The sequence below is a fragment of the Aotus nancymaae genome, unplaced genomic scaffold (assembly GCF_030222135.1).
Source record: "Aotus nancymaae isolate 86718 unplaced genomic scaffold, 86718_ANA_hifiasm-v0.15.2.pri h1tg000072l, whole genome shotgun sequence".
Taxonomy (NCBI): Eukaryota; Metazoa; Chordata; class Mammalia; order Primates; family Aotidae; genus Aotus; species Aotus nancymaae.
The window spans coordinates 10,540,057-10,566,780 of record NW_026988487.1 but is presented as its reverse complement, the minus strand read 5'-3'; the positions used below and the strand labels follow the sequence as shown (position 1 = coordinate 10,566,780).

Here is a 26,724-nt window from a genome sequence, read left to right as displayed (position 1 = left end):
AGCACTCAGGAGGCGCTGCTCTGCCACAATTCAGGATATTATTGTTTGTGAGTTTGAAATTTCCTGACAGACAGAATGAGCCATCTGAAGCGAGAGTTTCATTTCCTTTGCCATCCCGCTCAGCCATCTCCTGGGGATGGTGCGTGAGTGACAAGCTATAATTAAAGCCTCAGCATAAGTCCTAGTTGGAGAAGGACGGTCTTGTCGTCAAGTGCACTGCTGAGGACAGACCTTTCCATCTGGGAGTCTTTAGGGACCCTCTCCCCAGTTGCTCTGTCTGTTTGCTGGAGCAGCCGCCCTCTCTGTCCTCGTGACCTTTACTAGCCTGGTGGGGGTTCCCTGCACTCTCAGGCTTCAGCCTGTCTGCCCTTTCCCTGAGAAACCCTGTGGATCCACTCTGGGGCCCTGCAGAGATCTTTGTGCTGAGGTTCCAGGAAGCCACCTACCTGTAGAAGAGGTGCCGGGGCAGAGGGCAGCCGGGAGCTCAGGCCGTCTGCGGTGGGGATGCTGAGGCCGGGGTCTGGTGACAGGTTGCTCTCTCTGGTTCCAGTCTGCCTGCAGCTCTGTGGCTTGCCTGTGGTGAGGTGGGAGCCACTTGACCAAGGACTCCTGCCTCCACTATGACTTCTCTGGCTATTCCTTGGCGAGGAAGCGATATTCCTAGTTTACACAGAGGACAATGAGGCATAGTGAGGGGAGGTGGGGAAGGGTCCCTGGCCACCCTGCCTTCTGCTAACCACAAGCACGTGCCTTTCCTGCACACCGATTTCTTTGCTGCACATACCAATGCGCTTCTGCTTTCCAGGCATCTGTGGGCTCCTTGTAAAACCATAGGTGCCCAGAGGGCAGAAACTGTCTCTTCCATGTCTTTAGAGTCCCTTCCTGAACAGGCATGCTGGTGGGGCATGAGCCCCGGACATGAGCTTGAGTCTCTGCTGGGAGGTCTCCAGTGGCTCTCCCAGGCCTCTCCCCACCCTCCTGACCTGTTCTCAGACCCAGGGAGCAAACTACATCACCTGCAAACTGCATCACCTGCAAACTACATCACCTGCAAAATACATCACCTGCAAACTGCATCACTTGCAAACTGCATCGCTCTCATCCTGCAAACTGCATCACCTGCAAACTACATCACCTGCAAACTACATCCCCTGCAAACTGCATCACCTGCAAACTACATCGCCTGCAAACTGCATCACCTGCAAACTGCATCACTCTCATCCTGCAAACTACATCACCTGCAAACTACATCACCTGCAAACTACATCACCTGCAAACTACATCACCTGCAAACTACATCACCTGCAAACTACATCACCTGCAAACTACATCACCTGCAAACTACATCACCTGCAAACTGCATCACCCTCACCCTATTGCCCACTGGTTCCCTGTTAGGTTTGACTGATGGGGGACCCTAGGGGGAGACTTTGCAGGAGGAAAGGAGAGAGGTGTCAGGGCATTTGTCTGCTCAGCTTCCTCCTCAAGGGATGGTGACTGGCAGTATAGGGTCACCCCTCCTGTCAGGCAGTCCCCCTTCTGTGGATTCTGCTCTCCCCGGACTGCTACAACACTCTCCCTTGAGGCCTAGGGGTGCCCACTGGTGCCCACTTTTGCCGACCTCAGTGTGTTAGTTTCCTAGGGCTGCAATAACAAAACCCCACAGTCTGGGTGGTGCAAAGTAACAGGTGTATTCTCTCACAGTTCTGGAGGCTAGAACTAAGCCTCGGTTTCTTCACCTCTAAAGTGGACATACTATTCATCCCTGTTCCACCTACCTTGCTGTGTTGCTGAAACCCCAAATGAAGGCGCCAGTCAGCTGGTGCTCCCTCCAACACTGCAGCGGGGAACACTTCCTCGCCTCTTCCCAGCTTCCGGGGCTTGCTGGTGTCCTTGCAGGTCCTCATTGGCAGCTGCACTGCTTCAGTCTCCGCCTCCATCATCACGTGGCCTTCTCCCCTTGGGTGTCTGTCTCGGTGTCTCTTCTCTTTTCACAACGACGCCAGCCATACTGCCCCAAGGCCCACCCTACTCCAGTGTGACCTCATCTTCACCAGTTACAGCTGCATCAACCCCATTTCCAAATAAGGTTACATCTGAGATTCTGGGGGTTAGGAATGCAACATATCTTCTTTTTGGGGGGCAGAATTCAGCCTGTAACATTCAGGCTGCTTCTCAGTTCACTGCTGGTCCCCTTGGCCCTGCCCACGGCTCTTTAAAGAATGTCTGAGGCTGAGGCAGAAGAATTGCTTGAACCCGGGAGGCAGAGGTTGCAGTGAGCTGAGGTCGTGCCACTGCACTCCAGCCTGGGGCCTGGTGACAGAGTGAGACTCTGTTTCCAAAAAAAAAAAGAAAGAATGTCTTCTTTATTGAACCCTTGAGTGTGCTATTTGTTTGCTGCTCTGAAACAGATCGCTGCTCGGACCTTCCTCGCTGTGTGAACTTGGACAAGGCACTTAACCTGTCTGAGCCTTGGTTTCCTCACCTCTAAAGTGGAAATGGTATTCATACCTGTTCTGTTTCCTTCCCCGTGCTGCTGAAAGCTCTTTGTAAACCAGAAAGGCCCACAGAAAGGCTGAACCATGATGTTTCTTTGTGTGTTGCAAGGTGCCACTGGAGAAGGGGTGTGTCTATGTTATCTTCCGAATCTGGATCTGAACTCAATCTGGTACCACGTGCCAATAAATGCTGAATAAACACTTCCTGATATTGCTGATGATGGTCTCTCATTCATCCTATTGGATATTGGGCTGCTTCCTGGGATACAATTCACCCAGGGCCAGTTTCTTGGGGTCTTTTTGGTTTGGTCTCCAGCTGAGCCCTGACATCACAGACTCCTTCATCACTGGTCTTCTTAAGATATTTTAAGATGACTGTGTCAGCTGGGGTCAGCTTCCGCTTGGCTATCACTCGTGCTGTCAGGAGGAGAGAGGTTTCAGCTGTCCAGCGGGAGCCCATCAGTCACTCCCGACAGCCCTTAATCAGACAAAGGAGCCCTCACCGTGGTGTTGCAGAGAGGGAGAGACTGGATTATTGTTCACACTCCACAAATAATTTTCGATAGGAGTTTTAAGCCCATAAATAAGATCCCTTGTATCTTCCAAGCATTTAGATCCCTAAGGTAGCTGACGTCCTTCTTCTCAGGCTTAAGGTCTCCCACCTTTATTCTGGCATAACTCTCTCCTTTCCCAAAGATATTTTCATTCATTCATTCATTCAACAAACACTTGTTGGGCCACTTTGATATGCCCGTCCTCTGCCAGGTGCTGGGGACACAGCACCCTGAGAGATCCAAGCTCTTACAGAAGTGACAGGCTTATAAACAAAGAATTCCAATGCCACATGAGAAGCACTTGAGCTAAGGTGGGTACAAAGTGCTGGGGAAGCCCAGAAGGAGTGACCAGCTGTCTCCCAGGGAAAGCTTAGAGCAAAGGCTTCACAAGGAGGAGACTCCATTGGGTTCTAAGGCCTTCAGCAGGTAGACGAGGTGGAGTGAGGGCATTCCAGGAAGAGACTCCAGCAAGGGCAAAGTCACAGAAGTGGAAAAGAACAATTGGGAACTTTGAGTGGTTTATTGGGTGGGGACTGGGAGAATTTGAGGCTGGCAGGGTAGGCGAGGGCTAGATCACAAAGCACTGAGAACTCGGAAGAGAATAAGCTCCACAAAGACAAGCATCTTGACTGCCTTGGTCACCACCGCCTGCCCTACACCTAGGACAGTGTCTGGACATGGTAGACATTCAATAAATATTTATTGAGTAAGTGAAGGAATCATGAGTCCCTGGCAAGGAGGCTGGTGCTGAGTCAATCCCTCTGTCACCCACCTTGATCTCATTGTTCTCCAACATAAACATTCTTCAAATTCCCATCAGCCATTCAATAAAATTCGCATTCTCTGCTGCTATTCAAGGCTTTACTTAACCTATAGTATCTCCTACCACCTTCTCCAACTATCGTTTTAAGTCAGGAGTTGGCAAATTACAGACAATGGCCAAATCTGGCGTACCACTTACTTCTGTAAATACATTAGTTCCTCCTTATCCACAGTTTCAATTTCCACAGTTCTATTTACCTGTGGTACATTACAGCAAGGTATTTTGAGAGACAGAGACCACATTCACATAAGCTTTATGATAGTAGAATGTGATAATTATTCTACTTTGTTATTAGCTGTTAACCACTTACTGTACCCAATGTATAAATTAAACTTTATCATAGGCATCTATGCATAGGAAAAAAAACAGCATGCATAGGGTTTGGTACCAACCACGGCTTCAGCATCTACTGGGGGTCTTGGAACTTATTCCCCGTGGATAAAGGGGAACAACTGTAATTTTTATTGGAACACAACCACACCTACTTTTAAAAACATATTATCTATCGCTGCTTTTGTTCTGCAAGGCAGAGCTGAGTAGTTGCAGCAGAGACCACAGGGCCCACAAAGCTGAAAATCTTTACTATCTGGTCCTTAACAGAAAAACTTTCCCAACCCTTGTGCTAAGTCTTTGGATGGAGCACTTAAATATAGTAGATGATCAGTACATATAGTATTAATAGTTGCTGAGTGAACAAATAAACAAGTGTGTGAATGACTAGTTGAATGAGTGAATGGAGCCCGTCTCACCCCGACACATTCCCCTTGTTTTCTGGCTCACACCTTGCCCTGTATGCCGTTATCATCTCTCAGGCCTGGGCACTGCAGTGCCTGGTGACCCTTCAACAAGATAGAGCAGAGGACAGGGCTGGACACCCTCCATCCCCACTCCCAGCTTACACACAGGGCCAAGTGAGGTAGATCCCGGGGAGCTTGATTTAGGTGCAGCCACTGGTGAATAGTTCCTTCTGACTGCAGGGAAAGACTCTGGTTGCTCAGATTTGGGCCATGTGTGTCCATTCCTGAGCTTATTCTTGTAGCAAAGGGCTTGAGTACTGCAATTGGCCCAGCCCAGGGTCACATGGTCATCCTTGAATGGGTAGGGGTCTATCATCAAAGGAAAAGGGGTTGGAGTGAAAAAGCTGGGGAACAAAAGGAATGTCCATCAGCAGGTGCAGTGCCCCAGCCAGTTACTCAGAGACCCGCCTGCCTGAGAGCTGGAGTGTCAAGGGAGGGAGGAGCCTCAGACACAACCCAGAAACCCTGCTAGCCAATTGGGGCACAAGATCAGCTTCATGCCAGCGGTGCAGGTGACATGGCTGAGTCCTAGAATCTAGAGGTGGAGTTGCTTAAATCACCCTTGCTTCCAGTGAGGATCAGCCCTGGGAACAGAGGTAGGTCTGAGCCTGCAGGGCTGAAGCAACCCATGGACCCAGCTGTATGTGGGTATGTGTGGGCCTCCAAATGTGCCTTGCCAGGGCTGGCAGAGGGGACTCACTCAGCCTTGGTATCAGTCAGGGTACATACAGGTAGAGTCTGACAGAAAACCCAAGCAGAAGGGGCTTGAACAATTAGGAAAATGGATCATCTCCCAGGGAGAAGCCTGGGGTGGCCTTGGTTAGTTCAGTGCCTCTCCACCCCATATCCTCCCCATGCGGCTGGTCATCTAGTGCCAGATTCCTCGGGGTGCCCAGATGGCTCCTGCAGTTCCAGGTCCCACATGCTGACGACACTTAGAGGCGGAAGAGGGGCAGGGGCAGCTGCTTCTTGGGATTATTTTTAAGAAAGAAGAAAACTTTACTGGAAACTCCACCAAATATTTATCTTCATATCTTGTTGGCAAGAGGTGGATAATGACCCATTTTGAAAACCATTACTGGTGAGGAGAAAGGAATCATGGTGATTAATATACATTAATCAAGATTTACTCCCTGAAGCAGAGGAGGGATAGAGTGTTAGCTCTGGAGACAGGAAAACGTGAGTTCCAATTCTGACTCCATCACTTTGTAGCTTAATGTGAATCACTTAAGAGCCTGACATGAATCATTTAATCAGCTAATGATATAATCGAGTCTCAGTTTCTCATCTGTAAAATGGGCTCAGTGGTAATGTCTGAGACATGGTGTGCAATAATTTAAAGCAAATAAGCCTGGCAACATAACAAGAAGGCATTTCTACAAATAAGAAATTAAAAAGTTAGCTGGAAGCCAGGTGCAGTGGCTCACATCTGCAATCCCAGCACTTTGGAAGGATGAAGTGGGAGTTCAAGACCAGCCTGGGCAACATAGCAAGACTGACCCCATCTCTACAAAAAATGAAAAAATTAGCCAGATGTGGTGGCGTGCCCCTGTAGTCCTGGCTCTCTGGGAGGCTGAGGTAGGTAGGTCTCTTGAGCCCAGGAGGTCAAGGCTACAGTGAGCTATGATTGTGCTGCACTCCAGCCTGGGAGACAAAGAGATACTCTGTCTCAAATAAGTGAAAAAGCATCTAGTACAGTTTCTGGTACACTTAGTAGATATTCTTTTCTTTTCTTTCTCCCTTCCCTTGATCTGCACGCTAACCCTGCCACACCGGCTTCTACCTAGCTGTCTTTTCTGCTTTTAAACCTTCTTTTTCATGTCTGATGTGTTTAAAAGTTTTTTTTAAACCTAAATGCAGGAATTTACATTTATCCCTTTTACATGTTTTCAGCCCATTATTTCAACCTGTCAAGATGTTTTTGAATCTTGATTCTGCCATCCTTTCTATTAACAATCCCTCTGGCTTTGTGTCAACTGCAAATTGGATAAGCACATCATCCATCTGACTTCATCCAAGTTGCTGAGAAAAGGGTTGAGGTGAACAAGGTCAAGGGCTGAGCCTTGGGGTATTGCTGGAGATGCCCGCTGAGCTGACATCGCGGCCCCACCTGCTTTCCCAGCACCTGAACTATTTCAGGCAACACTTCACCTTCTTATTCAGGGCCCAAGCTTCGGCAAATGTCTTACTCGAATGGCCACACCGTGCCCTTTGTCAAAGGTACCCACTCATCCCTCCTCTGTTAGTTGTCCCTGCAGGACTGGAATCCAGTCGGGCACAGCTCAACCTTGGTGAACTCATGCTGGCCTCTAGGAATTGCCGCTTTCCCTTCTGTAAGTCCTCACACTTAGAAGTTTACCAGAGATTGTTATCAAACTTGCCAGCCTGTTGTTACTGGGATTTAATGTTTTGTTTTCTTTTAAACGTCAGAGTACGGGCTGTCAGTAATTCAGCATTTCTTCACTTGCTATCATCCTTCAAAGATGCCTGCCTGCCCGGCGTTTTGCACCTGCCCCTGAGCTTCTTGCCCTGGGACCTTGTGTCTGGAGAACTAAACTCAGAAGAGCAGAGTTGCTCGGGCTTTACATGTGTTGAGCCCAATTCCCTTCCCCTCCCTCCCCTTCTTTCTTCTTTCCTGCCCTTTCCTCCTTTCTCTCTCTCTCTCCCTCCTTTCCTTCTCCTTCTTTCGTTCCTGAAATAAAACTTCTGAATTTTTTTTCACAATACGATAAAGACATATTCTTGGTAGAAAATGTAGCAAACATCCCCCTCTGAGAGGCTACCTGATTTACGATTGAGTGTACCTGCCGCCTGTTTTCTATTTGTGCTGGGCTGCTTACTGGCCTCCCAAGTATCCAGGACTAGAGGTGCATGCCACCACGCCTGGCTAATAAACATACGATAATAGAAATAGATCTCATAAAGATTTTCAAAATACTATATGCCGCTGTTTTTCTCACATAAAGGTAAAAAAATAAAAAGTAGTACATGCTCATAATAGGGTATGTGTGAATTGTCTAAGCAAATTTACATCCTGGTATGTATGTATGTGAGGCAGAGTCTCGCCGTCACCTGGGCTGGAATACATTGACACCATCTCAGCTCACCGCAACCTCCATCTCCCGAGTTCAAGAGATTCTCCTGCTTCAGCCTCCTGAGTAGCTGGGATTACAGGTGTTCAGCACTATGCCTGGCTAATTTTTTTTTTTATTTTTAGTAGAGCTGGGGGTTTGCCATGTTGGTCAGGCTGGTCTCAAACTCCTGACCTCAGGTGATCTGCCTGCCTCGGCCTCCCAAAGTGCTGGGATTACAGGCGCCAGCCACTGTGCCCGTCCTATTAATTTATTTTTTACCTAACATGTCAGCATGCAGTTTCCCAGCTCTTACAAAGCCTGGAGGTGTTTCGATGACTTCGTAAGCGTCCTTAGGCTGGACGCTCCATGGGTTGTTTAAATGGTCTCTTGTTTGGGGCCCTCCTTTTCTTCATTTCCGGTTTTTCATTAAACAACACTGCCATAATTTGTGCATGCCTTTTTTGTCTACTAAAGATTCCTTCCATTAGACAGAATTCCAGGAATGTATCTATTCTCTCTTAACTGTGTTTGTTTGACCCTTTTGGGTTTGAAGACCCTCCTCTGTGACAGAGACATTAGGAGCTCAGTGAAGAGGTGAGGTGTTTCTGCTTCCTCCCTATCACCCAGTCCCATGTCACCATCTGCTCCAGTTGGCAGATTCTTCTCGCTCCCAGGACAGCGCAGGAGCCCTTCAGGTTGCAGATAACATGGCTTTTGTGTGTTTTTTCAAGCTCTCCTGACTTAAGTCTGGGTTCACCCTCATCTGACGATTTTTCTCTTCCACGAAGACTTGTTTAACTAGTTCTTGTGAAGGCAGACCTTTTCCACTTCATTCCCAAAACTCCTTTGTCAAAGAAAATAAAGTTCTTGCCAAGGGCCCTCTCTAGCTCCTGCCTGCTTTCTTAATGACTTTATCACTGTATGGTAAGTTTAGGCAAAAATATTCCTTTGACACTGACACCTCTGATACCTTAGCTAGGAGTCCAGCCCTTGCCATCTCCACCAAGAAAGAGCTAAAATTATTTGCTGTTTAGCTTCTGGGTAGAATCAGAGGACTGTGAAGGGTGGTGGGGAGAACCCTCCTGGCTGAGCTGACCCAGACCACTTTGATGATGGTGAATATGTGGACTTAGCTGGTCTGTGTGGGCAGATATGGAGCAAGGGTTTTGCCCATGGGCTGGGAGGACAACCTGTCCCCAATGAATGGGGCTCCCCTGATGCTAAGCACCACTGGGATGATGTCTGTGCCGCCCACCAGGTTTTGGGTTCTTCCTGCCAGACTCTTCTTCCTACCACAGCACCTGCCACTGGGTTTGTCCTTCTAGCACCAGGAACCTCACAGGCCAGGTCTAGCTGTGCCAGGCACAAAAGCTCCAAGAAAAGGCACCTCCTAGACTGTCACTTTTAAGGAGTAATGAGGGAATTGAATGGGAAGAAAGGGTTTGGGGCCCTTGTGCAAAAGATTTGGAAAACTAGGGAGTCATCCAGGTCCCAGAACATAGGACAACATGTGATTGGCAAGGAGGGGACTCTCACCACGTGCTCCTGTCTAAGGCCGCTTGGCATCATGGGAGGAGGCTCCCAAGAGGGAGTTAGAATGCCTGGTTCCACTGTTGGCCCTGAGCTTGATAGCTGGGCAATCTTAGGCAAATCACTTATTCTCTCTGGCCTTCAAAAAAAGAGAGAACTTGACCTAGATATGTGCTTCTCACTGTTTAGAGTTTCAAGACTCCCTCAGAGTGTAGAGTTTCAAGACTCCATTGCTTAAGAAGAAATGTCTGTGACTGTAGGAATGCTGCAGGTGTAAGCTTTGCTGGAAGGCATCCCTCATGCTGGTGTCCTAGAGGTGTCTGAAGCAAGGTTTAGGGTCTGCAAGAACTCCAGGAAGCCTCTCTTCTCTCTTCTCCTGCTTCCCCTTCTATTCTCCTCCGAAGACTATAAGTAAAAGGGAACAAGGGGCTGGGGGGATGGGAGATAGGGGAAGATGGGGTAGGGAGATGAGAGGATAAAATAATGGGAGATGAGGGGAAGGGGATAAGCACCTGGAGGATGGGGTCAGGGGATGAGGAGCGTGGCTATGTAAGAGGTGATATGTAAGAGGTAAGAGCCTGGCTATGTAAGATGGGATGAGGAGCTGGAGGATGGGGTCGGGGATGAGGGACGTGGCTATGTAAGAGGTGATATGTAAGAGGTAAGAGCCTGGCTATGTAAGATGGGATGAGGAGCTGCAGGGTGGGGTCAGGGGATGGAGGGCGTGGCTATGTAAGAGGTGATATGTAAGAGGTTAGAGCCTGGCTATGTAAGATGGGATGAGGAGCTGGAGGAGGGGGTCAAGGGATGAGGGGCGTGGCTATGTAAGAGGTGATATGTAAGAGGTAAGAGCCTGGCTATGTAAGATGGGATGAGGAGCTGGAGGGTGGGGTCAGGGGATGGAGGGCGTGGCTATGTAAGAGGTGATATGTAAGAGGTTAGAGCCTGGCTATGTAAGATGGGATGAGGAGCTGGATGGTGGGGTCAGGGGATGGAGGGCGTGGCTATGTAAGAGGTGATATGTAAGAGGTTAGAGCCTGGCTATGTAAGATGGGATGAGGAGCTGGAGGATGGGGTCAAGGGATGAGGGGCGTGGCTATGTAAGAGGTGATATGTAAGAGGTAAGAGCCTGGCTATGTAAGATGGGATGAGGAGCTGCAGGGTGGGGTCAGGGGATGAGGGGCGTGGCTATGTAAGAGGTAGGATGGTGTTGCCTGTCCTCTTTATCCTCTTACTTTCCTCCTGTCCTCGCTTCATGGGAAAGGCTGTTTTTGGTATAACACTTCAAAGCAGTGCTATGCAAGCTGGCCAGAAAGGTTGCTGTCTTGTAGCTGCTCCCCTTTAAGAAGCGAGGGTCCACCAGCACCCATACCTGCCACTCCCACCCCAGGTGGGAATCAGGAGAATACCTCCCCAGCCTCAACCTCCAGGAGCAAATCTCAAAGACCAGATGGAGCTGGTTTCCTAGGGGAGGGAGAAAGGAGAAAGGAAAAGGAGTAGAAGAAGCTCTCAGGCCCCCACCGGAGGCTGCCCGTTGCCCTGCCTGATGCCTCCTCCATCTGCCAGGGCTCAGAAGACACTGCAGCGCCCCTCCTGCAGACTCTCCGCGTGCTGACAGATCAGGGACCAACTAGACTGCTGCAGCCGGGAAGCACACAGACAGCCCAGACAGGCTCCCAGACAGTCCAGAGGGGCAGCAATTCCTTGGAAAATGGAGAAGCAGGGAAGGCAAACAGGTCTTGGTGGGGTTGTAATGTAAGGAAAAGGCAGGTAGAGAGGCAGATAAAAGGGAAGTAGGGGACACCGACAGGGGTCCTTGGTAGAACCTGGGTGGAAAACCCCCGACCATGAGGACTGCCAACCCCTGAGTGGGGACGGATGGGCAGCCATGCCTCCTGCCTGGATTCTAACCTGAGCCCCGGAGTTGCCCTCTTCTCAACTTCAGTCACATCCTTCCATTCGCTGAGCCTCAGTTTCCTCACCTTTGCAACGAGGAGGGGCAGAGATGAGGAGGTAGAGTCACCAGTCTGCAAAGCTCCCTTCAGCTCCATCTCAGGGTCTCCCATACCTGGTGGCCCCCTCTCAGGGTGGCCTCTGGGGGAGGCCTCTACCCTCAGCAGGCTTGCAGCAGCAGCCTAGGGACTAGCGCCCCATTTCCTAGATGTAACTACCCATTACATGGAGCCGATCTCTACCAAGCTGGGGCTCTGGCAGCTTTATTATAAGTTTATTACATGCTAATTCAAGCAAATAAATTTGCCCCAGCTGTGAAGCAGAGGAGATTAATAACCTCAAAGATTACTTTGCTGCTTTGATGAGTTTCTTGAGCAGAGTATATTTAGGAAGAGCAACTAGATTAGTCAAAACCCCCTTTAATTATTAGTGACACTGTGCAAACGACTCTATACGACTGGAATACCAACTACTTAACTCCCTGACCTTCATATTCAAATAAACACATCTTATTATAGCAACATGCCTTCTGAGTCCACACACCATAGCAACTGCTGGCCTGAGGACCTGGCAATGGGACAGCTGGCATGTGGACTCCATTAAGGGTGGGATGACAGCCTTAGAGATGTACGTCCCTCCTTCCCCGACTTCATCCCTGGACTGGCTCAGGGCCACAGAAGATGCTCTGGATGTCCTGGAGCTAGAAGAGTCAATTCTCAAATGAGGGGAAATGACTTGCCCAAAGTCATGCAGGGAATTAGCCACATGGCTTCTATGGCTCTGCCACCTGGCGCTTCCACTCCAAAATCAGTTTTGCCGCAAAAGGCTGGGTCTGCCTCCTGTGGAAACCATGAAGGCGATGAAGTTCAATTCCAGCGTCCTCTTAACCCTCACCCTACCCAGGTATAGGAGGCCTCTGTGTGGCTCCATCTTAGTGCTCTTCCTCCTATGAAGCCTTGGGCTGTTCGGAAATCCCACCTACTCAGGTTCAGAGAATGAAGGGTAGAGGAGTCGTTTCACCAGGGCTGCTGGCATTTCCTGCCAGGGAAAGTGAACGAGGGTCCCTTATGTTAATCCCCTGCTGCACCAGAAACCCAGCAGCCAGCAGAAGACTCTTACCCAGGCCCCATCTCTGAATTCTTTTTTTTTTTTAATTTTTCTTTAAAACATTTTTTTAAAAAATCTTAAATTAGTTTATTTATTTTGAGACTGGGTTACGAGACTGGCTAATTTTTGTACTTTTGATAGAGATGGGGTTTCACCATGTTGTCCAGGCTGGTCTTGAACTCCTGGGCTCAAGATATCCATCCACCTTGGCTTCCCAAACTTCTGGGATTACAGATGGGAGCCACCGCACACAGCCCCCATCCCTGAATTCTAACAAGCCAATGAAGGAGGCACTACCACTGTATTTTCTAGGTGAAGAAACCAGGGCTCAGAGAATTTAAGCAATGTGCCCTGAAAAACTCTTCCTTCATATGTCTACCTGGAAAATACCCCTGGTCGTTCCTGGTTCAAGTGTGATTTCCTTTGTGACATTTCTCTGTGTGCTCTTCCCTCCACAGGATCCCAGCGTGGAGTCTATTCAATGGGGCTGACTTGCTTATGATTTACCTCCCTGATTCTATTTCCCCTTAAAAGCAGGAACTGGGTGGGTCATTTTTATCTTCATGTCTGTAGATGCTGACTGGAACACTGGTTTGTACTAAGTGCTCAACTAACACGGACAAAAACTTGAAATTTTCTGGACAATCTTGATTATCCGGGCATGCGATGCAATGCCACCTGTCCCAAGTCTGATCCTGCTGATTGGCAATTTGGAAGAAAAAAAAACAGCCTTAGTTCCCTGATACTACTCAACAAAAATTTCACTTGCAAAAGGAAACATGATATGAAAAGAACTGTAGAAAATAAAGCTGAACATGTATCTCAACTCAACTGGAAAATGTGTTTTTCAGTGTAGAAACCAAGGCAGAATTTGTAAGAGATAGATTTGACTGTCAGTGGGATATAAATGGAAGTTGTGCGTGCACCTTCTAGGTCCTGCCCTTCCAGAGAGTTGGCCTTCTCGTCCCCTCTTCTCCTTGCTGGCAGGCGTGGGGCTGGGAGGGCAGAATCTGGCGCAGCTGTCTAGATTACAGGATGAAAGCCGTGTGATGAGAGTACTGGAGACAGAAGATCCTTTCGGAGCCATCACATCAGCCCTAGAGAGCTTATACTTGAACTATTAAGTGAGAATTCTATATTATTGCTATTTTAGGGTCTTTGTGACAGTACAAAGCCTGTATTTGAATTATATCACATCTTCATGTTGATATGAAGAACTGAGAATTGGCTAGAGTGTTGATATTGCAGAATATTAAGATTCTGGTGCCTACAATACTCTGAGCATGTTTAGGAACTGTTCAGATTCTAATAGACTGGAATTTAAAAATCTGTTTTAAGATACCTTGTTTTGTAGATGTCACTGGAACCGTGCAAATATCCTTACAGTTGTAAAATAAAATTATTTTTACAAAGCAATCCATGAAATTTCTTCTAAAAAGTCTCAATCATGAAAGCAAAATGAAAGAGAGAAATCTATGTATGAATTGGTATTGTAGCATAATTACATAGAAAGAACTATTTCAAGTGATTTAAAGACAAATTAATTTGATTATCATCCCAAGTGTGATATAGTCTAATAAAAATAACTGCAAAAAATTCTAGAACTATTTGTCAATATATGTACATTGGTGACGACAGTGCTGGTATTGTTAATCTGAGACTATGGGATATATAGTGTGATAAAGGAAGTGAATAATTATGTTGCTTTCGTTGGGAATTGTGATTTTCAGTGTGAAAGAAGGATATACAGATGTAAGACTGATGAAGCTACAGCTAAGCTCTGTAATCCTGAATCTGAATTGGTAGTATCAATAAGAATTCAAGAGATACGTCATTATTTTCTAATTCTGTCTATGGTCTGATTATTTTTTATTCCATCAAAAAGACTAGGGAACAATAGCCAACCCAGTAATATTAACACCAGCTATGGCCTCTAAATACTGTTACCCCTCAAATGGCTTTTTGGAGAAATGACAGTTTCCAGTTTGGGGGCACAACACATACGAGATGAGTATAGAACATCCTATTACATCAGAAGCCAATAAAGATTGCTAGGAAGTAGCAACCTGAAGAGGCACCTACTGGCCAAAGATAAGACAATCTGATCATCAATAAAAACAAACGCAGTGGACTGAAACACACAAAATATGTTTCAATCCATGCGTTCATAATAATTTTTTTAATGAGACAAAAGAAAAATCATTCACTGATCACTCTTGGAAGATGTTAGGGAACATATTCATAATTTTGAGAAGTAGAAAATAAGGAGAAATAATCAAGTACCTGCCTTTCCTACACAAACCACAAAGTAAATGAATGGTTGACGAGAAGGAGGATCTCTTCATAGGAAGAATGAGACATAAAGGAACATCATTTTACAACTCTTAATGAAATGATGGATAATCAGTTATCATGTACTATCTGGTGGAAGAACACAGCACTACCTGTGAAGCTTTATTGCCAAGGAACTGGACCTGAATGTTATCAGATCTCTAGATTTAACTATCAGTTTCCTGTGAAGGAGAAGGAAAAACACATTTAAGGACACTGTGAAGATGCAGTTCACAAAATCCTAGCTGTGAAAAGCCTAAAAAACTAAGAACCCCACCTTTTCAATCAGCAAGGTAGATGTCAATTTGGGATAGGCTGGGGAGGCAGTGGCAATGGTGGCATCAGTCCAGCCTAGAATGTCAGAGACTGAGAGAAGAATGGTGGCCCTATGGGGGGGGGCGGTGGCAGCAACCCAGGGTGGGTGCCAGAGCCCAAGCAGTGTAAAGGGACTATCTACGAGTATCTCCATGGTGTGGTACAGGGGGTTACAGTCCAAAGAAGGTGAGGAGTGTGTCCACATGGGAGAAAATCCTGGTGAGGGGATGCAGTGGAGCATAAGGTGTTAGAGCCAGAGGGGGCTAAAGGGAGCATTCATATGGGAGGGGTGGTGACAACTATGGCCTCATGTGGGATTTTAAAGTCAAAGCAGGGTAAGAAGAGTGTCCATGTGAGGGTCCCCAAAGGTGACAGCAGATGAGTTACACATTTGGGTTCATTCTATAGGCAAATACGTTTAGGATAATGGAATCCAGGACTCTCACTGTCCGAGAAGGAGTTACAAATGTGGAAAAAAGGAACATAGGAATGAACTCCGTGGTGTTAGATTGGGATTAGAGGTGTTAAGGTGAATTTATGTTTTTCAATACATGTTCATGTATATATGGATGTAAATGTGGGTATGAATGTTTATAAATATGTATCTACGTAATGCATGTGTGTGAGAGAGACAATGTGCACATGTGTATATTTTAGCTCTCTCCATTGAGAGAGCCTAAGAGAAGTGATATCCGAACACCAATGATCACATCCAGTACCCATATCTTCATTTCTAAAAATCACTTTCCACTAAAAAGAAGCCAAAACTCCTTGGTGAAATGGAGGACTTTGGACCTTGGGCAGGCAAAGAATAAGAGGAGCTTAGAATATCTTGTGCCAGAAAAAAAACGTGCTCAAGAACTGATGAGGATGTGTTGAAGGGACACAGAAGCCACTTGAAGGGCTCCCACTGGCTAAAGCAGGGAACATTTAAATATAAAAGTAAATAGTGACAATAACCAATTATAATTCTTTAAATAATTCCCAAATCCATACTGATATTAAAAAATTAATTTCCCTTAGAATAAAATAACAACTAATAAGTGTAGAAGAAAATATGCAACTAGGAAATCACCACTTAGCTGCCGTGATAGTAATAATTCAGCCAGGAAGTATTCGTTGATGCTAAACTTAGTGAGCGAAAGTTTGATGAGGAATGGATATTTGTATACACAGTCTCAAAGTATCTCCCTAAAATATTATTTATTAATCACGAAGAAAAAAAGAGTAAATTTGTCCTGATACAACCTAGCAGACTTAAGCGATCAAAGTGAAAATCACTAGTAACAAGACAAATAGAAATTGTGTACTACCTTATAAGATGCAACGAGAAGAACATAGCATTGCTTCCATAATATTCCTGCCAAAAGGCACAGACCAATTCTAATCATGAGGAAACATCAGAAAACCCAAGTTGAGGGACAGTATTAGTCCATTTTCATACTCCTATGAAGAAATACCTGAGACTGGGTAATTTATAAAGGAAGGAGGTTTAATTGACTCACAGTTCAGCATGGCTGGGAGGCCTCAGGAAACTTACAATCATGGCAGTAGGGGAAGCAAACATGTCCTTCTTCACATGGTAGCAGGAAGGAGAAGTGCCAAGCAAAAGTGGAAAAGCCCCTCATAAAACCATCAGATCTTGTGAGAACTCATTCACTATCACAAGAACAGCATGAGGGTAATCACCCCCATGCTTAAATTACCTTAAATCACCCCCATGATTAAATTACCTCTCACTGGGTCCCTCCCACGACACATGGGGACTATGGGAACTACAATTCAAGATGAGATTTGGGTGGGACACAGCCAAACCATATCAGGGACTTTGAAAAATAATGCGCCTATAATCTTCCAAAGTGCCAAGGTCATGAAAGTCAGTGAGGGTTATGAACTGTTCCAGACTGAGGGTCACTAATGAGACATGACAATAAGATATAATGTATAATCCTAGCTTGCATCTTTTGCTCTAAAGGACTCATTGAGACAACTGGTGACACTTGAATGGGTCCATGGATTATCCAGAAGGAATAAGTCACTATTAATTTCCTGATTTCATGGTTGGATTATGATTATGTAGAAGAGTACACACAAGTATTATTTGCATGTTTGATGTACATGGAGTTGTCAGTGGCGATGGAACATCATGCCAGCCATTCACTCTCAAGTGGTTAAAGGAAAAAATTCCTTGTTACTATTCTTACAAAATTTGTTTGTAAATTTGAAATTATTTAAAAATAAAAAAAAATCTTAGCATTAAAAAAAGCAAGCTGTTCATGATGGCCAAAAAGTAGAAACATCCCAAAATCCATCAACGGGTGAGTGGATAAACAAAATGTGGTGTGTGCATACAATATTATTTGGCAATAAAAAGGAATGAAGTACTGATTCATGTTACAACATGAATGACCCTTGAAAACATTATATATAAGTAAAAGAAGCCAGCCACAAAGAAGCATATATTGTATGTTTCATTTATATGAAATGTCCAGAACAGATACATCTGTAGAGACCAGAAAATAGATGAGTGATTACCAGGGAGTGGAGGGAAGGGGCAAATGGAGAATGAATGCTAATGGGTATGAGTTTCTTTTTGAGATGAAAATGTTCTAAAATTGATTGTGGTTATAGTTGCACAAGTCTGTAAATACACATAAAAAATATTGAATTGTATACTTTAAATTAAGTGGGTGAATTGTATGGTTATATAAATTCAATCTTAATAAAGCCACTATTAAAAAAAAAAACCCAAACTAGATATGCGTGATTCAGCAATATATACATTCCAATGTAATCCTAATTTGTGAGATCTGGGGGGAAATGAACCTTCTACCAAATTTAGTTAAATTCAGCATGTATTTGCTGAGCACCTTTTTTTCCTGCCATGTTCTGTGCTAGCAGCTTGAGATTCAGAACTAGGAAGCACATGCCATCTTTGCCCTCCAGGAGCTCAGGCAGGTAAGCAGTTCCACTGCTGTGGGATTGCTGCTGTCACAGAAGGAAGCACAGGGGCTGTGGAAGCCCAGGAGGAGACACTCCGCCTGACTGCAGCATCCTGGTAAGCTTCCCCAGGGGATATGACTTAGAGCTGAGCCAAGAGAGTGAGGCGGAGTCTGCTGGGTGGAAGAGGCTATTGTGGGGAAAGGATATTGTAGGCAGAGGAAGCGACATGAGCCACTGGATAGACCAGGCACTGCACAGTGTATCTGGAAAATGACAAGTAGTTAGGTTGGAGGGGTGGGGCAGATGGGCAGGTGCCCCAGGATGGAGGCCATTGTGTGCCAAGTTAAAGGGAGGCCCTGATGGGCAGAATCCACCTTGCAGTCAGGAAAACAGCAACAGAAGGTCATTTTCAGCTTCCTGAATGCTAATGGTAGCAGGGAATTATGAGACAATTGACAGTGCCCATTGGAGCAGAGCCTGAGGCCACAGTCCTGAGACTGTCTGTCCCTCTGTGGGTTAACTGGCCCTGCCCCTGGTGCCCTGCTGAGCTACCCAGGCCAAAGCCTCTTCTGTCACTGTGGATTACCCCCCCGAGTTTGGTGTCGCTAGCTTGGTTCCCTGGAGTCTGGCTGTCACTTGATTCCCCTGGAAGCCAGCTGCTGTGCGATGGAGGAGGCAGGCAGCAGGGTTTCGGGAGGGATCTTCTTTGTGCAGAGCTTACATCCTGCTCCCCACTCCAGATGGAAGTGTCAGTTCCCTCCCTAGCCAGAAGACAGGCTCTGAAGCTGTCAGGCCAAGCTGGCTCACCTCGGAGGCTCTTGGGAGGAGGGGCAGGGAAGAAGGGAGGCAAATATAGGACCCCTTTGAGTCTCTGCAGGAGCACAACTCGAAGTGTCCCGGGTCAGGAATGGGGTGGAAGAGGGCAGGAGGAGTTTGTATCTCAGGACTGTTCAGCAGAAGATGTTGAAGAATATTTGCCTCCTCACATCTCTTCTTTCTCACAGCAAAGCCTGAGGGGCTCTTAGAAAACCTAACTGGTCTCCAGTATAGTTGGCATCATCATTCTCATTTTACAGAAGCAGCAGCTGAGCTGGTACAGATAGGTTAAGGTCAAGAACGTGGCTTGAGACCCAAGGGCGGCTGGTTCCAAAGCCTGCATAGTGCAGGATACAGGGCAGAAGAGATCTGAAGATCCTCCCAACTAAGGAGAACCAAGAGAAAGGTCACAGGAATTCTGAAAGCCATCAGCAGGCCCTGAAGGCGCCCAGAAATGCTTCATGGTAGCTCAGCTGGGGCTCTGCCATTAAGAGTGGGCTAATGAATGACTAGATGGTGCATTCATTCATCCATTGCATACATTTAGGGCCTGCCATGCATCAGGAACTGCTCTCTGCTAGCCTACAGCCTTGCAGGGTGCCAGGTGTCAGAGATACAAACTTGAACAAGCTGCTGTATGTACTTGCCTGGAGGCTGGGAGGGAGATGGGCGGGTAACCCCAAACTGCAGCCCTGTGTTAGAAACTGCAGAAGTAGATGTAAGCACTACATTCAATAAGGGGCAAGTGAGGGTGGAGGCTCCCCAGGGGAGGCAGGCAGGGAGCTCAGGTAGGTACTCACTACATTCTGGAACCTATCCCCATTCTGGGCTTGGTCACAGACTTGATTCTGTCAGCAACCTGAGAGTAGATCCTTCTCTGCTCACTTATTGAGCACAGAAAATGGAGGGGTAACTCCAGAGGGCCGGCTCATTGATATCAACGAGATCTACCTGGCAGGCCAGATTATAACCAGAAGGCTGCTTGGCACGTTTTCAATCAGAACAAGCGGAGCTTGATGGAGCAAATGTTTAACTGCATCAATGAAGGTCGGCAGGTGCATCTGCCTCCCAATAGGGAAGGTCTGAGCACAGGACAAGAATACGAGAAATCCATCAGCTGAGCCCTGCCTCCGCCTCCACCTTGCACATGCCCAGCCGACTGGCCGTGACGCCTGAAGTTCATTGTTTAAGACTCCTCTCCCCAGGAGATGAACGCTGGCCTGGAGCCTCTCCCTTGATCTTGCTTTCATGGCTTAATGACATTCCTCTCTGCCTACCTCCCATTTTATAGTTTGATTCCTCAAGAGAGATCTTGATCCTTTCATTTGCAAGCATTTTTAGGAAAGCCTCACAGTAACGAATCCTCCTATCAACACACCCAATAACCAATTCATCTAACGACCCACTCCACCAAATTTACCAAATTTGAATGCGCACGTGCCCATCTCCCACCCCCCCCAACCCCCCGCCCCACACACATACCTTGTTTCTTTTAGCTATGGTCTTCACTGCAATTCTTTGTGAGAAAAAATTGTCCCACACCTTGTCTATGACAGAACTGAGCACTGTTTTGCATGACATGATCTACAGCCCTTGGGGGATGTGAGATTTATCCACCACTGTTCCCTCAGTGCCTTTTCACCCCACAGTCCTTCATCATACCTGATCTAACAGTGTGGCTTAGACAGTCTTCTCCTGCCTCTGATGTCTCTACCACAGACGAAATCTCAGAACTGGCTTTCATGGAAGTAGCTCTTTTAATTGGCAAGTCTGAGATAAAACTCTGACAAGTGGTTGCAATCAACTCATCTGAGAAGTCGCTTTATCATCTCACAGGGTGGAAGAGCAGGCTTGGCAGGGCTGTGGGGAGCTGGGACTCCAGCATTCTGGAGTCTTCACACTCCTCTCACCCGTCATTCTCCCCAGTTTCTGCCTTCAGCCTCCCTGCCCACCACTCCAATTTCCACCGCACATGCCTTTAGTCCCACTACCACGCCAAGCTGTGTGCTGATCTGAAGCTCTTTCCTTAGCAGAGTCCCTATTTCTTCCCAGCAACCTCCATCTATTGTGATGAAGCCAAAATAAGTAAGTGAAGTATATGACTACCACGCCACAGAAATCTTCCAAAGCTATTAAAATTGTTTCATTCAACACAGGTAGCTGAAAACTTCGTAAATGATTACAAAAAGCAAGATTCTAGGGAACTCATGTCTTCTGGCAGATTGGACATTTGGACGACTGGTCATATGCCATAGTGACCTGCTGCCACATGAAGTTGACAGACCCTGGTTGGACACAGTGGGCAGGTGAGTGGGGAAGGCGGCCCAGAAAAGGGGCTGCTTGAGCTGAAGGAAGAGGAGCACCCCCATCTTGAGGCCACCTGGACTCCAGATTTTCAACCCAGGGTGTGACTCTCTGTTGTGCCCCCAAATGTAAGGTGATTTGTTGTGAAGCAGTGTTTAGATACCAAACTGTATTACACCCACTTTACACATACACTATCATGGACATCATATGCGCCATGCCTATACACTATCATGTGTATCACATACATGACACCTATACATAGTCACTATCATGTGTATACATATGACAGCATATAGGTATAGTGCACATACAGACTGCGTGGGCCAATCCCACATGAGGACAACTTGTCCTGGGTCCCTTGGACCCAGTTCTGTCATGTGTGTCACACGGGTACAAGGGACCCAGGACAAGTTGTCCTCATGTGGGATTGGCCCACACACTTTGGGTATCCTCATCTCTGGCCCTGCCCCCTAAATGGTGACAGAGGTCTCCCATTATTGTGACCATCAAGATGCCCCCAGAAACTTCCAAATGCCAATGTTGAGAACCTCTTTGTGGGTATATATATGCACTATACCTATATGCTGTCATATGTATCATACACATACACCTACACACTACGCTGTGTGTCATGCACTATACCTGTACATTCCACTATCATGCATATTATATGTACTATACCTATATGCTGTCATATGTATCATACGCATATACCTACACGCCATCCTATGTGTCACATGCACTATACCTGTGCATTATTATATGTATCATATGTATCGTATCAGGAGCAGCACTGTTATTCAGTTGCTTTCCCGTGTGCCTACCTGGGATACCCGGCTATGGAGTTACAGCTCATAAGGGGTGACGGGGTCCCAAGAAGCAGGTCAGGTGGGTGGATGCCACGCCGTCCTTCTGTTGTGGGTGCTCTGTGTGAGGCATAATAAGGGCTGAGCATGGCAGTTTTAGGTGGTTTGAGGCAGGAAGCCCAGTCAGTCACAGGGATGTTGAGACTTGCACTGTATCCATGGCACTGTTTGTATTGGAGAAGCTGGAGTCCAGGGTGCCAGGCTGGAGAGGTGGCAGGGAATGAGGCTAGAGCACAGACAGGAGCTGGATCAGAAGGGTCTGGAAACCTTCCTGGGGCATTGGCAGTAGTCTGTGAGCCTGTGTTTCTCAATTCTATCAGACCCAACACTCCCTTTATATAAAAACATGTTGTAGTGTCCCCTTTTCTATCTTGAAAGAAAATCCACAAATAACATAACTTAGGTATACATGTATTTTTTAAAAATCGGTATAATAATCCTTAATATAAAGGTGAGATGTGAAGTAAATTATTTAATAAAATAATATGGTTTTTTGTTTTGTTTTGTTTTGAGATAGAGTCTCACTCTGTTGCCCAGGCTGGAGTGCAGTGGCACGATCATGGCTTACTGACCTCCGCCTCCCAGGCTCAAGTGATCCTCCCACCTCAGCCTCCTGAGTAGCCAGGAACACAGGTGTGCTCCACCATGCCCAGCTAATTTTTGTATTTTTTGTGAAGACAGGGTTTCACTATGTTGCTCAGGCTGGTCTCAAGCTCTTGGGCTCAAGCGATCCGCCTGCCTTGACAACCCAAAGTGCTGGGATTACAAGCCTGAGCTACTGCATCCGGCCTAATAAAATAATATGTATTTTAATATGTAAATATTTGGGAGTGACTGTGCTAGAGGACATAATAGTCAGATGCCTGCTCCTACACATGTAGTCCCAGTGAATGTGACACTCTAAGTGCAGACATATACCAAGGGTCATTTGCTGTTGGTGACTTGATTTTCTGAAACGGCAAATAACTCTTGGTGAAGTTCTGAATAAAATAGAGCATGCTCTTAATTTATGTGGCAGTTACACTCCTGCTAAAGTCACTGTATACCGAAATTATGCAAAAAATATTTTGAGTTGACTGTTAAATAAAATTAGGCAAAAGGCCCAGATGATTATAGGTTGGTTTCTCATGTATGTGGATATCGTGTTGGTCCCTTGAAGGGTGCAAGGAACCCAGGACAAGTTGTCCTCATGTGGGATTGGCCCATACAGTTTGGGCATCCTCATCTCTGGCCCTGCCCCCTAAATGGTGGCAGGGGTCTCCCATCCTTGTGACTATCAAGATAGCCCCCAGAAACTTCCAAATGCCAATGTTGAGAACCTCTTTGTGGCTATGGGGAGCTGAGGGTCAATGGCACAGTTAGGCTGGTGGTGCAGAATGCCTGCTCTGGCAGTGGTGGAAGGATGAGTGGGGCCGGGGAGGACATTAGTGGCTATTGTATCACTTGAGAGGTCAGCAGTGGGAGGGCATGGGCTAGACCCCCAATCTGTAGCAGAGCCCTTCAAGGGTTCCACACGACATCCATGTAGAGGAGAAACCAATCTGTAATCATCTGGGCCTTTTGTCTAAACTTATTTAACAGCCAACTCAAAGTATTTTTTCGTGGTTGGGCATGGTGGCTCATGCCTATAATCCCTGCACATTGGGAGGCCGAGACTGGAGGAGCACTTGAGGCCAAGAGTTTGAGACCAGCCTGGGCAACACGTGAGACCCCGTCTCTAAAATAAACATTAAAAATATTTTAAAAGTATTTTTTGCATAATTTCAGTATATAGTGACTTTTCCAAAAGTGTAACTACCACATAAATGAAGGGAAGAGCCTCTGGATTCCTCAAATCCTCACACAGTTGGGCCCTGGACAGGTATGGGGTGAGGGACAGTCTAGGATGGGGTAGGGGTAGAATTTGGGCACTGGCAAACAGAGATATTCACTTTGGCCTGCAGTGCCACAGAGGCAGGACCACTGGGTCCTTTGATAATGAAGCCTTTGGCCTTTTCTTTCTTTTCTTTTTTTTTTGAGTTGGAGTCTCACTCTATTGCCCAGCCCATCTCAGCTCACTGCAACCTCTGCCTCCCAGTTCAAGCCATTCTCCTGCCTCAGCCTCCCAAGTAGCTGGGATTACAGGCACCTGTCACCACTCTAATTTCTGTATTTTTAGTAGAGAAGGGGTTTCACCATGTTGGCCAGTCTGGACTCGAACTCCTGACCTCAAATGATCCTCCCGCTTTGGCCTCCCAAAGTACTAGGATTACAGGCATGAGCCGTTGCACCCAGCCACCTTTGATCCCTTCCCTATGTCCCTGCACTGGCTGACCAGGGATAACCCTGCTCCCACCCAGCCTTCTATCCCCAGCTCCAATGCACAACCTCCTTCCCAGCCTTCTTTTTCCTGGGTTGGGGAAAGGGGACGCCCAGTGGAAGTAGGCTGGGCTATGCAGCTGCCCCTGTAACTGAATTTTTATGTTTCAGGGCTGGAGGAGCTCCTCTGTGGTCCCACTCATAATATCTGAATGTTTGAGCATCTCCATTTCCTCTAGTGGGCTGGGTTGGCAGTGGGTGAGGGCGGCGGTGCTAGCCTCAGGTGGTTCTCAGGCTGACTTTCCAGGTTGGCCAGCACCATCTGCTCGACCCTGCTGCTGGGAACCACTTCTGGGGCATACCCGGAAAAGAGGGTCTCTGGCCTGAATGGTACTACTCTATAGACAGCCCTTCTTGTTTCTGACTTATTGCCCTGCTTCCACATAGGGGTATATTCAAAGAGGTTTCTACAGTCAAATATTATTGAAAGGCAATTTATGTATTTTTGTTTTTGAGATGGAGTCTCATGCTGTTACCCAGGCTGGAGTACAGTGGCACAATCTCGGCTCACTACAACCTCCGTCTCCCAGGTTCCAGAAATTCTTGTGCCTCAGCCTCCTGAGTAGCTGGGATTACAGGCGCCTGCCACCACATCTGGCTAATTTTTTGTATTTTTAGTAGAGATGGGGTTTCACCACGTTGCCCAGGCTGGTCTCAAACTCCTGACCTCAGGTGATCCACCTTCCTTGGCCTCCCAAAGTGCTAGGATTACAGATGTGAGCCACCACGCCTGGCCCTTGAAAGGCAATTTAGGAATTTCCCGGAGTTAATAAAAAAATTTCAATTGGTGATTCTATCAAATTTTTCTTTCGCCAGAGAACTAGAGAGAAAGAAGGAGAGAAGAAGCATGTCTTTGTCTCTTCAGACTGCTAAAACAGAACACCGTAGACAACAGACATTGTCTACGGGGTCTTAAACAACAGACGTTTATTTCTCACGGTTCTGGAGGCTGGGAAATTCAAGATTAAGGCGCCAGCAGGTTCAGTGCCTGACGAGCCTCTGCTTCCCGGTTCACAGACAGCGCCTTCTCACTGTGTTCTCAAATGGCAGAAAAGGGGCAAGGCAGCTTGTCGGAATTTCTTTTATAAGGGGATTCTTCCCATTCATGAGGGCTCCACCTTCAAATACCATCACACTGGGGATTTAGACTTCAGCATATGAATTCCAGGGGTATGCAAACATTCAGTCCACGGCAAAGCATGTGGGCTTCTTAGATCTCAGAGCAGCCTAATGGGGGCGATGCCATTATTTCCACTTTATGTGCATGTACACATGTATACTTGCAATCATGGGGGCTGCTTCCTAACATCTACTTCCTTCTTCTAAACCCAGCTCTGGTCTCCCCTTGCCCACCTTATGTATCTGTTTATTTCTCTTTTACCTATTAAAGGGGATTCTGTCTTGGGCTCTTGGGCCTTTTCTGGGGAGGACAATTCTCTTCTTGACCCTTTACTCCAAATCTGCTCAACTGAGGCCCAAATTAGCAAAGACTAAATTCTCCTTGGGAGGTGTGGGAGCAGGCTGGCTTTTTTTTTTTTTTTGAGATGGAGTTTCGCTCGTCACCCAGGCTGGAGTGCAATGGTGCGATCTTGGCTCACTGCAACCTCTGCTTCAATGGTTCAAGCAATTCTCTTGCCTCCATCCCCCGAGTAGCTGGGATTACAGGCGGCTGCCACCATGCCCAGCTAATTTTTGTGTTTTTAGTAGAGATGGTGTTTCACCATGTTGGCCAGGCTGGTCTCAAACTCCTGACCCCAGGTGATCTGCCCGCCTCGGCCTCCCAAAGTGCTGGGATTACAGGTGTGAGCCATTGTGCCTGGCCCAGGCTGACTTTTTGATAGGGTCATTCACTGCCTGTGGCGAGGTCAACATTATCCCAGTTAGATCTCCTATCACACCAGGCTTCCACGTGCCCACTGACACACATGGTCATACCTGCACTCTGACGGAAGCAGCCACTTATGCTGTTTCCTGCCATAGTTCTTTGATGAGCACTTTTATGTTTCTTCAATATCAAGTTCTGATATTCATAACCATGACTCTGATTAGTGCAAGACTTCAAAGCACCTATTGAATCATTAAAGAAAGATTAAATTATGTTCAGAATAGCTGAGCTAATTCAGATTCTCTGAAAATTGGCAATACAATACATTTCTACTTTACACAAGCCAGCATGTTCAGATTAAACCCACGTAAAAGCACACCCGAGATAGACCACTCTGAATAGGCTGAGTCCCCCAGAGCCCATAAACACACAGGCACATCTGGGAATGAAGCAAAGAGCCAGAGTCCCATCCAGCCAAATGCTGTCACTACCCCGTAAATCTCCCGGAAATTCACACAGCCGTTAATGTTTGCCGACATTGTGAGTGATGCTTTCATAATCACTCCCATCTATCTGGGCTTGGCTATGGACGGGGTCATTTGGTTAATGCAGGATTCCGTCTTCATT

At 46.7% G+C, this 26,724-nt stretch overlaps 1 long non-coding RNA gene across 1 annotated transcript in view; it reads right to left on the bottom strand.

Moving 5' to 3' along the window:
• Window positions 1-452: 452 nt before the first annotated feature.
• LOC135270944 (uncharacterized) overlaps window positions 453-26,724 on the bottom strand; it is a 34,179-nt gene continuing 7,907 nt past the window's right edge. The window contains exons 2-3 of the long non-coding RNA XR_010339095.1: window positions 1,779-2,915; window positions 453-660 (exon numbers count right to left, since the gene is read on the bottom strand). This is a non-coding gene — a long non-coding RNA (uncharacterized LOC135270944). The remainder of the gene's footprint in view (window positions 661-1,778; window positions 2,916-26,724) is intronic.